Raw genomic sequence first — 15,951 nt, forward strand, 5'->3', positions numbered from 1 at the left:
GTTTTGGACAAGGAGGAGAGTGAGGCTTTAGAAGGTCCATTGAGCCTTCTTGAGGTTGAGGCGGCATTGCACTCTCTGAAAACGGGTACAGCTCCAGGGTGCGACGGACTCCCAGTAGAGTTCTACAAGGCCTTTTTCCCCTTGATAGGGGCAGAGCTGGTCGAAACGTACCAGGAGAGCTTGACGAAGGGGCAATTGCCTCCTACTTTGAGGACAGGTTTAGTGACCCTCCTCTACAAGAAGGGGAGGAAGGAGGACCTGGAAAATTGGAGGTCGATAACCCTGCTCACTACCGACTACAAGGTGCTGGCAAAGGTTATAACTGAGCGGCTAAAAAAAGTGGTTAGCTTAGTAGTCCATCCCGATCAGATGTGCGGGGTGCCAGGTAGATCGAGTAAGCTGAACCTGGCCTTGGTCAGGGACATCATCAGCTGGGCCGAACAACGTCATCTGCCTTTGTCAATTTTGAACCTAGACCAAGAGAAGGCTTTTGATAGGGTAAGTCACCCTTTTTAATGTCCGTTCTGGAGCACCTGAGGTTTGGTCCTATCTTCAGGTCCTGGGTTATGCTTCTATATGCGGGGGCCATGAGCAGAATCGAGGTGAATGGGTTCTACTCTGAGCTGGTAGAGCAGCGGAGAGGAGTAAGGCAGGGATGCCCGTTGTCCCCCTACTATATATTTTGACTCTCGAGCCCCTTATGGCGGCTCTACGATCGGCCCCTTCCTTGAAAGGAGTGCACTTACCTGGTGGTAGGGGAGCAAGTGCGAAGGTTGCAGCGTACGCTGATGACACAACGTTGTTCTTGACCTCTGAGCAGGATTTTAAAGTGGCAGATAAGATACTGCATGAGTTTTGTGAGATATCTGGGGCTCGCGTGAACGTGGGTAAGTCTTCTGCGATGTTCGTTGGGCATTGGGCTGGGAGAACAATAGTGCCAGGGGGATATACCTTGTGCCCTGATGGTTTAAAGGTATTGGGAATTAACTTTTTTAGGAGGAATAGTGCACAGGAGAACTGGGGGGCCAAGTTCAAAGCTGCAAAAGCAAAGGTAGTCAGATGGAGCTCAAGGAGGCTCTCATTGTGGGGTAGGTTAGAAGTGGTAAGGGGGGACCTTCTCCCCAGCTTGAACCACCTGGCATATATCTTTCCAGTCCCCTTTTGGTATGGTAAGAAACTGGAGAAGCTCGTCTTTTCCTTCCTCTGGAGGAATGGAACCGAAATGGTCGCCAGGGCCCAGATGTACCGCCCTCTGAAGGAAGGAGGTAGGGGAGTGCCCTGTATCCCTTTAAAAATGGAGGCCCTTTTTTCCTCCTTTGCGGCACATTTGGTGGCCCGGACCACAGAGCACAGCGCAAAGTTCCTTGCTCAGTTTTGGTTGGCCTTTCCATTGAGGTCTATGGTCCCATGGAGAGGAACAATGCCCTGGTCTGCGGATAGGCCGGAGCACTACCAAAAGGTGGCGGTCTTCGTGGCAGGCAATCCCTGGTGTCTCGAAGAGTCTTTAATCTTAAGTCACAAGAAGCTGTATTGTAGGCACAGGGATGAGCTGTTAGAGGTGGGAGGGAAGAGCGCGCAGCCCTGCGGGGTAGATTGGTCCATCCTGCAACCCTCCTATTTGGTGGGGTACTGCAAGGACCTGAACTGGCTGGCTGCTTTAGGCCGGCTGCCAGCAAGGGAGCGTCTTTATAGACATGGTCAGGGAAAATCCCCACTGTGTCCAGTGGGTTGCGGGCAGGAGGAAAAGATTGAGCATGCGCTGTGGTCCTGTCCTGGAGCAACAGCATTTTGGCTTTTAGTAAGGAAGTGGTGGGAGAATTGGGGGGGTCCGCACATCACAAGAGATATAGTACTTAATGGGGAGGGGCTGAAGGAACTGGCAAAAGATCGCAGGAGAGTAGTGTGTGGGGTAATCTCAGAGGGAAAGAATATTCTGTGGGAATGGAGAACAGAGTGCGTGAAAAAGCAGTTGCCCTGTTTTTCTACAAAGAGGTTATTTTTCTGTTTACTTGGTAAAATAGCAAAAAAGGTAATCTGTTTCAAACTGTGTTATGGTGAGGAAGAATCAAGGAGGATATGGGGGGGGTTATCGAGGGTAGGAGTAGGATAGCTCTTAGAAGCTAGGGGCATCACCTGGTCCTGTTTTTTGTTTCAGTTCTTGAAAGTTGTCAAAGACAAGGTTTTTTTGTGGAGATTTATGTATAGTTGGATTTGAATTGTAATTTGTACCAAATAAATAAAAATAAAAAAAAATCTGTTCTTTTCAGTTTAATATCTGATACGTCCCCTATTCGGGGACCATATGTTAAATGGATTTTTGTGCCTGGGAGATGGAAGAGGGGCTTGCTCCATCCACTCTACGTATCGACTTGGTATTGCAGTATTTCCAGGCACGGTGCGCTTCCCTTTCGGGGGATCAACATTTGTTATGAAAGGCAGAGATCTTTGTTCATTAATTCAATAAGCGTCTGAGAGCGGGCAAATGAGGAATCTTTACTTTAGCTCTTGTTCAGGTGTGTGATTGCGTGTCCGTGAACGAACCGCCGACTCGTCGGCTGAAAGCGAATGGTATAGTGCTGTTGTCGTTCACTCCTGAGACCACAAACTGTCACAAGGCAGAGAACTAATACACAGACTTGGTAGCAATAAAAGTTGGGGTTTAAAGTTTGTGTACACGCCTGTTTAATTGCAAAGCGCATTCATGCACTAGGAGTTGTGGATGATTTGTTTGTGTATGAGGACAACGTTGGTATGAATGGTAAAGAGGAGAATGGGCCCTCTGCCCCAAAAACCTTGCACTTATACTTACCTGGTAGGGGAGACACTATGATCATGAAGGTGGTTCACCCAGGGTGAGGCTCGGACATTGCACTTCGGTTGTGCTGACCTTTGCGAATTCCCCAAATGTGGGAATCTCGACTGCATGATTTCTGGTAGTGGGGCACTGCGTCCGCGCTCTCCCCTGGTCATTCATTTAAAAAAAGAAAACTATCTCTGTTGTGTTTGTTGGGCGTGCTCTCAATTGAGGTGCTTCCCATAAACGCCAACCTGATCATTCGTTTTGCACTGTTTAGATTTTAAGACAGCATTAAACAATGTTGAAAGACTCGCTTTCTTTTATACAATATTTTGAATCCTAAGCAATGGTCCTGTTTATTTCTCATTTGCATCTCCATCTATAGAAACGAATCCTCACTTAACGTGAACACGTTCAAAAACACGTTTAAATATTGTAACATTCGTATGCATGTCCCTCCGTTGAAAAGAAAGCCTTGCGTTGTCACTGATCATTTCAACGTAAGAAATGTAGCCCAGGTGGGAATCTGTTAGAGGTTTAAAATCTAAATAGTTTTCTACAAAGTTGTATACAAAAATGTATAAAGTTAGGTTAAAATGTACTGTGGAAAAATGTGTTTAGAAATAACCTAACTGTAAGGGCCTGTTATTTTTCTTTCTTTATAATGTGATTGGGTATTTTGTGAAGAATAACCTATCATGTGTGAGGATATGAAGGAGGGAATGCACGAGAACCGGAGGAGAGAGAGAGAATGCGCGAGATATAGGGTGGAAGACAGTTGGGCTGTCGGCGAGACAACTCTTTAGAAAGTGTGAACTGTGTATAAAAATGTATGCATTATAGTTCATCTCAAGGATATTAGAGTGGATTTTGAACTGAGTTACTGCTGGCTAAGCGTGACAGCGAAGTTCGAGCTTTTAAAGTGCGTCACAGACGTGCACGGATGAACCACTGGCGGCGAGCCAGTACATTCTGAGTGAACTGTCTATGATCGCGTTCGTTGTGAAGAAGAACGACGACAGATGTTATTTCGGGAGAGTTTGATGACTGGAGTCCTGTGCATTGCTGAGTGGAGCGAGATCCCGTGTTGGTAAGCGTCCGAGCCACTGGATGAATAACGCACTGCTGACGGCTGTTGAGTGCGTATCGCGATGGTGAGATGGATTCCGGTATGGAGCCTGACGGACCGTGATCGATCGTGATTAAATAGATTCAAATCTTCAGCAAAGGTACTTGGTTTGTTTTTATTTTATTTGTGGCTCAATTGAGTGAAGCGGCCGTGTGTTTGGCCTCTACGGACCCAAGCAGCGGAACAGGCCTGCAGCAGAAACTAAGGGGTATTAAAAGTATTTGCCGGCTTAGGAGGTTATTCTATTATTTTGAAAACCTTTCTTTGTTTCCTTGATTTTATTGATTGTTAATGTACATGTGAAAGCCATGTGAAAGGAAAAATAACACAGTGCCAAATATTTTGTTTGTTTGTTTGTTTGCACAATATTGACAGATAATTCATTTTAATTAATTAAATTTAAGTTGGAGTTAATTCCTTGTTTGTGGTGAATTACACTTACACATTTTCCCTTTGATTTGAAGTAAAATAGATAACAGCACAAATTAAACTAAACCCATCATACTAAAGAATTTGAAGGCCACCCATTACAATTCCCAGTGACAGGAAGGGGCGTTACATAAAATGGAGGCACCGCTGGGATGGGTTTCATAATTTTGTGGTTATCTAGGATGTTCAGTTGTATCTAACTTCCCTTGTTGTCATTTGTGAGAGTAAACATGGAGCCTGCATTGTACCGCAAATACCAAGATACACTCAGTAGTTGGTGTAAAGGAGAACAACTTGATCCAGCTCATGCTATAATGATTGCTGGTGTGGCAGAGGAAGTCAGCATAAACCAAATTGAAGAACTGATACAAACTGTGCGCTGTTGGGGCCGCGTAAGAGTAAGAGGTAGGACCTACAGTGTTGAAGCCGGAGGTCTGCTGGTTCTATGTGAATGTAGGGAAGAAATAAACCCACAGATTATTCCTCCTGAAGTGAGGAGTGATGATGGCACAACTGTGTGGCACATAATAGTGGTGGATCAAAGGCCTGAGTCGTCAGATGACTTTGTTGGCAAACTACAGAATTTCTTGCAAACTGAAGGTAAAACAGTTGCTGATCTCCAGGATTATCTAGCTTCTTCAACATCTGCTAAAGGTACTACTGAGGACCTCTTCATTCATGCTATGGCTGAACTGATGAAGCAGTCTAACAGAAGTATGGCTGAGAGTCACAGTTATCGTCGACTTCGAGTGTTTTCGGGTATCATCCCTACTCCAATGGGAGAGGAACAAGTTGAGTATTGGCTTGAACAGGCAACAATGATGGTAGAGGGCAGTGACTGTCCTGAAAAGGAGAAGAGACGTAGAATAATAGAAAGTCTGAGGGGTCCTGCACTGGAAATTGTTAGGTCCTTGCGGTTCAGCAACCCTGAAGTTAGCTCAGATGAGTATATTTCTGCGGTTGAGAGGGCTTTTGGATCTCCAGAAACTGGAGAAGATTTGTATTTTGCATATCGTCTCATTCAGCAAAAATCTGGGGAGATGTTGTCTGACTACGTACAGAGGCTTGAACCTTTTCTGACTAAGGTTGTCAGGAAGGGGGGTGTAAGTGCTCAGGATATGGATAGAGTGAGAGTTGAGCAATTGTTGCGAGGAGCAGTCGGGGCTGACATTATGCTTTTGCAGTTACGTCTCAAAGAGAAAAGAGCAAACCCTCCTACCTTTCTTGAGTTGCTTAGTCAAATTAGGGTGGAGGAGGAATATGAACGGTCTCGACGCAAAGTCCATGCGAGGGTTCGGAGTGTTGGAGCACAGGATTGTGTCTCTACAACTGATTTAGAGTTACAAGAGCTTAGAGCCGATGTGAGGGCTCTGCAAGCCAAAATGTCTGAATTGAAAATGAAGTCCAGCTCTGTCAGCAAAGAAGGTGCTAACACAAAAGTATTGGTTATGCCGTGTACATCAGAGGATAAAGCAACTGAAGCCTCTGCTTTACAGAAAAAAGTTGACAGACTGAGTCAGAAAGTGAAGACATTGGAAAGTAGAGACCCAGCGCAACCTGCTACTGCTACTGCTGTGAAAGTAAGAGTGAGTAATAATGGCAGTAAGAAACTTCATCCCCAGGAGGATGATGATTTTTTTTGTTACCGTTGTGGGGAGGATGGTCACATCTCTACTAAATGCACTGTTACGCAGAATGAAAGGAAGGTAATCCGGAAGCTTATTGCTTCCCTTCGGAAAGCTAAAGAGAAACAAAGTACTACTGATGTTGGTCCTGAAAAGGAGACAACACACTGCTCTGTTAGAACACAGATGGTCCAGAATACAGCATCAGTTGCGATTCCGGCTGGGTTGGTGGGACCAGTTTCCACGGTGACATTGAAAGTAAATGGTCAACCTTGCACTGCACTGTTGGATAGTGGGTCACAAGTGACCATTATTTTTGAGAAATGGTACCAGAAGCATCTGTCTCATGTACCTATTCATCCAGTGTCCGGATTGGCTATTTGGGGACTTAGTGACGAAAGTTACCCCTACCAAGGTTACGTAGTAGTGGACGTTCAATTTCCTAGAGAATTGACTGGCACTCTAGAAACCTTGTCAGTGCTGGCTCTAGTGTGCCCTGGACCGAATTCTCCTGATCAGACTCCTGTAATATTGGGGACTAATGCCAGTTTGTTCCAGAGACTGTTTGCTCTTTGTGACAAAGAAAAGGGTAGCAATCTGGTTCGTGTTTTCAATATAAAAAGCTTTCTACCAGATAGCCTGCCTGAGTCTATTGAGGTCAAAGTGAGTCAGATTGGTGAGGATGACGTTGTTGGTCGGTTGAGATGGAAAGGACCTGGTTCAGTAATCATTCCACCAGAAGACATTTGTTGCGTCAGTTGTCAAGCAGAATTTTCTCAATCAGTGACAAAGGGTATAGTTCTGGTGGAGGCTGATGATTTAACCCCACTGCCTCAAGGTTTGATGGTTCAACCTATGGTGGCTTTAGCTTCAGCTGTAAATGAAGAGAATTTCTCTGTGCTTGTACAGAATGAGACCAAGCGAGAGGTTATCATACCTGAAGGTACTTTGCTTGGGAATCTGCAAGTCGCGGACATGGCTGTTCCACCGATGAGAGAGAGCAAGTCTGAGGAAATAGATCCAAGCCTTATTGATTTTGGGGATTCTCCCATTCCTGTGGAATGGAAAGAGAGGCTTAGACAGAAATTGGTGCAGAAACGCAATGTTTTCTCCATACACGAGTGGGAAGTGGGACTAGCCGAGGGGGTGGAGCATTACATACGATTGTCGGACACTCGGCCTTTCCGTGAAAGATCAAGGAGGATAGCTCCTGCAGATATAGAGGATGTACGTAGACACTTGAAGGATTTGCTAGAGACAGGAATAATCAAGGAGTCAAGGAGCCCGTATGCTTCTCCTATAGTAATTGTTAGGAAGAAAAATGGTAAAATCCGTATGTGTATAGACTACAGAACCCTCAACAGCAAGACCGTACCCGATCAATATACCACCCCGCGGATTGATGATGCTCTAGATTGTTTGGCTGGAAGTTGCTGGTTCTCTGTATTAGACCTTCGGAATGGGTATTACCAAATACCCATGTCTGAATCAGACAAAGAGAAAACAGCCTTTATCTGCCCCTTAGGGTTTTATCAATTTGAGAGGATGCCGCAGGGGTCACGGGGCCCCTGCGACATTTCAACGTCTCATGGAAAAGGCTGTCGGAGACATGAATTTGCTCCAGGTACTAGTATATCTTGATGACCTTATTGTGTTTGGAACTACATTGGAGGAACATGAGGAAAGACTCCTAAAGGTGTTGGATCGCCTTGAGGAGGTAGGTCTCAAGGTTTCATTGGATAAGTGTCAGATATGTCGGGACAAGGTCAAATATGTCGGTCATATAGTCTCAGCGGATGGAGTATCAACTGACCCAGATAAAACCGAAGCAGTTGCTAAATGGTCGCAGCCAACTGATCTGAAGTCTCTCCGGTCTTTCCTGGGTTTCTGTGGCTATTATAGGAGGTTTGTGGCAAACTACTCTGCTATAGTTAAGCCTTTGACTGACCTTACCAAGGGGTATCCTCCAGTTAGGAAGGGAAAAATACAAAAGTCTGTTTCTGATCGAACTTACCATCATGAGTCAGAACCATTTGGGTTTAGATGGACTGATTCCTGCACTGAAGCCTTTCATAAAATCATTGACTGTTTGACTCATGCTCCTGTATTAGCATTCGCTGATCCTACAAGGCCGTATGTCTTGCACGTGGATGCCAGCCTGAAGGGGTTGGGGGCTGTGTTGAATCAGGTGTATCCTGAGGGGTTACGTCCCGTTGCATTTGCTAGCCGAGGGCTTAATGCTGCCGAACAGAGGTATCATATCCACCAGCTTGAATTTCTCTCCCTTAAGTGGGCGGTGGTGGAGAAATTTCACGACTATTTGTATGGTGTGAAATTTACTGTTGTGACGGATAACAATCCGCTTACGTATGTGCTGACCACTGGAAAGCTCAATGCCACTGGGCATAGATGGCTTGCTGCTTTGGCAACTTATGATTTTGAGGTTAAGTATCGCCCCGGTCATACAAACATTGATGCAGATCTATTATCAAGGCGTTGGAATGACTCACATACTGATATCTGGAAACATCTTTCAGAGGTTGAGGTGAAAGGAATATGCAATTGTATTCAGTTAGGAAACTCAGCCAATGCAGAGCGACTAGTCGACAGGTTGGGGGTGCCTGCAGAAGGTATTCCTAAGCTGTACGCTTTTGCAACCAATGTTGGAATGGGGCAGTTGGAACAATTCACTAGAGCTGATTTGAGGAAGGGTCAAGACCTGGATGGGGTCACAGGAGTGGTAAAGAAGTTTGTGAGTGCAGATTTGTGGCCATCGGATTTGAGTCAGTATCCCCAAGAGGTAATGCTAATGAAACGTGAGAGTGAGAAGCTGAAAATCAAGGATGGATTATTGCACAGAGTTGTGAGGGATCTATCAGGAAATGAAACATTTCAATTAGTGTTACCTGACAAGTTCCGGTTACAAGTGATTAAGGCTTTACATGATGATTTGGGTCATTTGGGAGTGGAACGCACAACAAGTCTGATTAGGGACAGGTTCTACTGGCCACGAATGGCACAGATGGTAGAAAACTATGTGAAAAATTGTGGCAGTTGTGTTTCATGGAAGACTACTCGTACAAGGGCAGCTCCGTTGCATCAGATAACTTCTGGGGGTCCTATGGAGTTGGTGTGTATTGATTTTCTGACTCTGGAGGCTGATACAGCAGGTTTCAGTAATATACTGGTTGTCACTGATCATTTTAGTAGATATGCGCAAGCATATCCTACCAAAGATCAAAAAGCCGTCACTGTAGCTAAAGTGTTGGTCGAGAAGTTTTTTGTCCATTATGGACTACCAGCCCGAATCCATTTGGATCAGGGTCGGGATTTTGAAGGAAGAGTGATCCAAGAACTCTTGAAGAGTTTAGGGATTCGGAAATCCCGAACAACACCCTATCACCCCCAGGGTGATCCTCAGCCAGAACGTTTCAATAGAACGTTGCTGTCAATGTTAGGAACTTTGAACACTACCCAAAAACGGCACTGGAGTCGTTATGTGAGTCAGCTTGTACATGCGTACAATAGTACGAAGAGTGACGCCACCGGATATTCACCGTATTACCTCATGTTTGGTAGGAAGGCTAGGCTACCGGTGGATATTTATTTTGAGACCGAGGAAGAGAGAGTCAGTCATTCTCAATATGTAGAGGGACTGAAAAGAGATTTGAAACGAGCCTATGATCTTGCAGAAGAAGCAGCAACTAAAGTGCACATGAGAAACAAAAAAGCTTACGATAAAGTTGTAAGACACCAGACGTTGACTAAAGGTGACAGAGTGCTTGTGGAGAATCTTGGTCTTCGTGGAAAGCATAAACTGCAAAGTAGATGGAATCAATTGCCATATGTGGTGATGAATAAATACCAAGATTTGCCTGTATACACAGTCAAGCCAGAGAGTGGCATGGGTCGTTCAAGAGTCCTTCACAGAGATCATTTACTGCCTATTGGGCAGATGGTTAGGATCTCCTCAGAGGAAGACTCACTGCCTTCCATGAATAGGCCTATAACCCGACATCAGAGAGGTTCCCGTTATGATAACAGTTCGGAAATTCCCTTTTTGTCTTTGCAAACCAAGTACACTTGAATCAATGCCAAATATTAGTCGTCACTAATCTGACGCAGACTTGCGGTAACATACGAATCGTTTAATCTGTTTGGGAAACACAATGTCAGAGTCAGTCAGAATAAAATCAAATGTTGACAATTTATTGACCAGGTAACATAATCAATTCATCAATTCCAATTAGACATTGATAAGTCAAAGTTAGACATTTTATCAAAACATAAGAAATACGAATTGCAATCACCTGAAATAAACTACAAACAGTAAACTGTTTGGGATCGTCTGATTACAGAGAGCCCTGAGCAACGTGTCGCCTCTCCTTAAATACCCAGATAATTCAACATGCTTACCAAATGGTGGTGTCTGTCATTATAATTAGATTCCTCCGTAGGAGGGAATCTATTGTAATTGATGGTTTTATTATTATTATTATTATTATTATTATTATTATTATTATTATTATTATTCTTCTTCTCCTTGAGCCCCAATAGCTCAAAAAGTCACTGGTCAAAAATTTCCTAAATTGGCACATTGATACTCCATGCCAACGGGTACCCCCAAACCAAGAATGGCCCACATTCGCCCATAGGTGGCGCTACAGGCCACGCCCAAAAAACAAAATTCAAAGTGATACAATTTCCACGCCATTTGTCCAAATCTTCTGAAATTTGGTGTACATGCCTCATTCCTCATGGGGAACAAAAAGCCTCAAGAACCCATAACTTCCGCCATGATGGATTTTCCCGTACGTTGAAAATTTGCGAAAACCTACAAAACTCATCTTCTCCTGAACCGTAGCTCCAATTGACTTGAAATTTGGTACACATGTGTAGAATGGACATCCTTGAAAACGTTACTTAGGAAAAATGAATACGATACAAAATGGCTGAAAGGGGCGTGTTTATGTAAATGTCCAAATTTTAACAATATATACGTGTCAATAAATCAAATGTAATTTTGACTGATGGTTTTTCAAACCTAACATGCTTAAAGATGACATCACTCTGAAGTACTGTGCAAAGAATGGCCATGCCAAAATTCCCATTTTCTGGTCAAAAATGTTCTAATTTGGTAAATTAATAGTACAGGCCAACAGGAATCCACAAACCAAGAATGACCGACATACGCCACTAGGGGCACTACAGGACAAGCCAAAATTCCCATTTTCTGGTCAAAAATGTTCTAATTAGGTACAAGAATAGTACAGGCCAACAGGAATCCACAAACCAAGAATGACTGACATTCAGCCACTATGGGGCACTACAGGACAAGCCAAAATTCCCATTTTCTGGTCAAAAATTTTCTAATTTGGTACTTTGATACTACAGGCCAACAGGAACCCACATACCAAGTGTGGCCCACATTAAGCCCTTAGGGAGCTACAGGCTACTCCAAAATTTAGTTTTCTGGTCAAAAGCGTTCTAATTTGGTACATTGATACTGCAGGTCAACAGGAACCCTCAAACCAAGAATGGCCAACATTAAGCCCTAGGGAGCACTACAGGCCATGCCGAAATTCCCATTTTCTGGTCAAAAATGTTCTAATTTGGTACATTAATAGTACAGGCCAAAAGGAATCCACAAACCAAGAATGACCGACATTCACCACTAGGTGGCGCTAGAGGCCAAGCCGAAATTCCCATTTTCTGGTCAAAAAGTTATAATTTGGTACATTGATACTACAGGCCAACAGGAACCCACAAACCAAGTATGGCCCACATTCAGCCATTAGGGAGCTACAGGCCACTCCCAAAATTTCGTTTTCTGGTCAAAAATTTTCTAATATGGTACATTGATACTACTGGCCAACAGGAACCCACAAACAAAGAATGGCCAAAATTCGCCCCTAGGGGGCACTAGAGGCCACACCGAAATTCCCATTTTATGGTCAAAAATGTTCTAATTTAGTACATTGATACTACAGGTCAACAGGAACCCTCAAACCAAGAATGGCCAACATTCACCCCTAGGGAGCTACAGGTAATTCCCAAAAGTCCCATTTTCTGGTCAAATATTTTCTAATTATGTACATTGATACTACAGGCCAACAGGAACCCACAAACCAAGAATGACCCACATTTGCCCATAGGAGGCGCTACAGGCCACGCCCCAAAAAATATTTTCAAAGTGATACCATTTCCACGCCATTTAACCAATTCTTTTGAATCTTGGTGTACATGCCTCATTTCTCATTGGGAACAAAAACGCCTCAAGGATCCATAAGGTATGATGGATTTTCCTGTAGACTGAAAATGTTTCGTTTAGGATTCAGACAGAAATACATGTTTTTTGGATTCATCCATTGAGAGGGTTTAACCCCAACCCTCTACTGATCAATTTGAAATGATTTGCCATTTTGAGGAGGAATCCGCATTGCTGCTTGCAGCTATATTTAGATTTTGGTCCCCTGTTGAGGGGGTTCCTGTAGATTAACATACTGGAGGATCTGGGGGAGGGCACACCTTTAAGGGGCACACCAAATTTCACATATTTTATAACTTCTTTTAGCTTTTCATTATGGCTGGGAGGATGAGACCAGTTTACCAGGCGCACTGAGAGACTTTAAATGATACCAAACATGTTATAGTTACTTTATGTACACACTTCACATTGCATAGGTTTTTAGTGAGCTTTAAGTGAGGAGGAGGAGTAAGATGAAGATACTTTAGAAGGGAGGTGTTAGCTGCACAGTATGTTGCATCTCGGATGTTGCTGTTACATCTGCGAGAGAGAGTTCAGATGTTAATTCTCATGAGAGCCTTTTGTTTTCTCGAGGAGTAGCCCAGACTCACTGGCACCCGCCTTACAGCGTCCTTCACTGAGACATAGAAACAAAGCTAGGTGTGGTGTCAGCGTTGGTTGGGCACACATTGACAATGCATACACATTGTTCCCTTTTACACGAAAAGCCAATGTGTAATATAACATTGCGAAGGGCACACAAAATATAGCATAAGAAAACATACATCCCAAATGTTCAAATGTGAGTAGAAAGATCAGTTTGGCCTCCACACGGGGTTTCGCCAACGGCACTCCAGCGGCCTTCAAGCTGAGAGAAAGACATCAATAAAGTATCATTTGATCGTTTTTGGTGGGAACAATGCTTTGCTTGTTACGCTGAAAAGTGTTGCGCGCTAATATTGCATCGTGGAGTGGCATGGTCCATTTTGTTTGGTCCCGCACTGGTCAAACCGTCCATGTCTACTTGATAGTTTGTGACCTTTGACGCTCTCACCATGACCTCATCTCAGCTTTTCCGTTTCCGGCCGTCCTCTCACAGAGTGATTACGGCATCGCTTCTCGGCCTTTTGGCTAAGATCAAGTGTAGTATCTGTTCTTATCAATTTTAGCAAACATGACTTTTTTGGACAAGGATTTTAACATTTTAAATGTGTATGGTTTTACTGATAAAAATGAAAGGTATGAGCTTTTAGAAGACCTGCAGCCCCACATGTTAGGTAGGGTTCCCCTAGTAGTGCAGGGGATTTTAACTGTGTTTTAACGCAGAAAGACAGAAAGAGGGCTGGAGAGGATTTTAAGGCTGACAAGACTTCGGTTTTATTGCAGGGTTTAGTCAAAGATTTTAAGCTAGTCGACTGTTTTAAAAAATGCATCAAGGAGAGGAGGGCTTCACCTGGTTTAGTGGTGATGGGGCCAGAGCCTCTCGAATCGACTATGTTTTTACAAGGGACTGCCCGCCATCCGATGCAACATTGACCCCCTCTTTTTTCTGACCACTTGATGCTGTCTTGCACCCTTTCACTCCCCACCGGTGTGACTGTAGGGGAGGGCTGTGGAGGCTGAACTGCTCCTTGTTGGAAGATGAGGAAGTAGTTGGAGAATATAGGGAGCAGTTCAGCCAATGGCAGACCCTCCAAGACTTCTATGATTCACGAGCACAGTGGTGGGAGATGGTAAAGTCTAGGACAAGACAGTTTTTTAGAAAGGTAGGGAAAAATAAGAAAAACAGAGGGAAAAGGCACATGATGGGGCTGCAAAAAGACTACAGAGATATTTTAACCTTTTAAATAACGGTTTGGATTTTAGTGATGATATAAAAAAAATAAAAAGGAAATGTCAGTTTTAAGTGAAACACGAAGCAAAGGTGTCATTTTAAGAAGCAGAGAAAGAGACATTGAAGAAGGCGAAAAGTGCACCAGGTATTTCTTTAAAAAATTATCACACGGGAGGGGTAATAACATCTTTAAAAACTGGAGGGAGGGAAGTGCACACAACAAAAGAAGTTTTAAGTGAGGTCACAAAATATTATGAAGATTTGTATTGCAAAAAAGAGTAGATAATGACACTTTAAGGGAAGTTTTAGCGTTTTTAGAGAAAAATGTCAATGGCAAAGGTGTTTTTTATCCCAGGATTTTAACATTTTAGAAATTCATAAGGCTCTTAAAAGTTTTAAAAAGGGGAAGTCCCCAGGAATGGACGGACTCCCCCTAGAGTTTTATGTGACTTTTTGGGATATTTTAGCACATGAATTATTGACCGTTTTTAAAGAATTTGAGACTTTGACCAGACTTCCCGACAGCTTTAGAATAGGGACAGTTTCATTGTTGTACAAAAAGGGAGACAAGACTGACCTAAAGAACTGGCGACCGATTACGCTTTTAAATTTTGACTGTAAGCTTTTTAGTAAGATTTTAGCCACACGTATGTCGACTGTTTTAGAGGACGTAATCCACCCGGATCAAGCTTGTGCTGTGCCAGGGAGGAAGATCACGGACAGCCTAGTACTGATTAGAGATGCCATCTGTTATGCGAGAGACAGAAATTTTCGACTAGTAGTCCTCAATTTAGATTTTGAAAAAGCATTTGATCGGATCTCGCACCAGTACTTGTTTCACGTACTGACAAAAATGGGTTTTCCAGGGAGGTTCATAGCCTGGGTGGGACTGCTGTACAATGACATAGTCAGCAAAATTCTTGTAAATGGGCACTTAACCAAAATGATAAATATCTGTAGTGGTGTCTGTCAGGGATGCCCTTTATCTCCTCTCCTTTATGTGGCGTGCATTGAGCCACTGGCACAGATCTTGAGAAAGGATAAATGGATTAAAGGACTAGACGTTCCGGGGACTGGTGGACTGACGGCGACCTGTGTGCTGTACATGGACGACGTGACCCTTTTAGCGACAGACTTTTTATCAGTAAGAAGAGCAATGGATGTGACAGACTGGTACGGTCGGGCCTCGGGCGCCAAGCTCAACAGAAGTAAGTCCGAGGCCCAGCTTTTTGGGCCTTGGGGAAACGTTGACACAGGTGGACTTGAAGTCGTTTTTAAAGAGACCGAGCTAAAAATTTTAGGGGTTAAATTTGACAAAGAGGGTGGAGGACGGGGAAATTGGACTGACATGCTAGGGAAAGTCAGGCAAAGACTGGGGTTTTGGGGACTAAGACAATTGACTCTAGAAGGAAAGGTTTTAATATTTAATGCAGTGATTTTACCCTTACTTTTACTTACATGCTCTGTTTTTAGTCCCCCTAGGAGTTTTCTTCTAGACCTGGAGAGGGCAGTGTTTTATTTTTTGTGGGGGTCCAGGTGGGAAAGACTGAAAAGGGAGGTCATCAAGAAAAGACCAGAAAATGGGGGAAAAGGCCTCCCAGACCCCCACCTGTTTTTAGCCAGCCGTTTCACTGCCCTGCATATTGGTTATGCGGTGACCCCATCCACAGAAAATAAGACTGCAGCCATGGCCCGCTTTTGGATGGGGTCTTACCTGAGAGCTTTAAAGATTTAAAAAAAGATTTGACAACCCCAGTGGCTTTTAATCTTCCAAAAGAATGATTTTATCAAGAAGTTTTTAAAAAGAAATTGTTTAGAGTCGCAAGATGTCACCCTTTTAACCAACCACAAATCTCTTGTCTCTTTTGTGCAGGACCGGGAAACAGTGAG

The 15,951-nt window shown here is 43.7% G+C and overlaps 2 non-coding genes and 1 pseudogene across 2 annotated transcripts; all 3 read left to right on the forward strand.

Moving 5' to 3' along the window:
* Positions 1 to 2,215: 2,215 nt before the first annotated feature.
* On the forward strand, positions 2,216 to 2,406 carry LOC127642814 (U2 spliceosomal RNA). Its single transcript, XR_007970415.1, has one exon. It is a non-coding gene; the product is annotated as a U2 spliceosomal RNA (small nuclear RNA).
* Positions 2,407 to 2,801: 395 nt separating this feature from the next.
* On the forward strand, positions 2,802 to 2,965 carry LOC127642813 (U1 spliceosomal RNA). The gene has a single exon (XR_007970414.1). It is a non-coding gene; the product is annotated as a U1 spliceosomal RNA (small nuclear RNA).
* A 10,373-nt stretch (positions 2,966 to 13,338) lies between these two features.
* LOC127642815 (uncharacterized) lies at positions 13,339 to 13,547 on the forward strand (annotated as a pseudogene).
* Positions 13,548 to 15,951: the final 2,404 nt, after the last annotated feature.

This window comes from Xyrauchen texanus, unplaced genomic scaffold (assembly GCF_025860055.1).
Source record: "Xyrauchen texanus isolate HMW12.3.18 unplaced genomic scaffold, RBS_HiC_50CHRs HiC_scaffold_860, whole genome shotgun sequence".
Taxonomy (NCBI): domain Eukaryota; kingdom Metazoa; phylum Chordata; class Actinopteri; order Cypriniformes; family Catostomidae; genus Xyrauchen; species Xyrauchen texanus.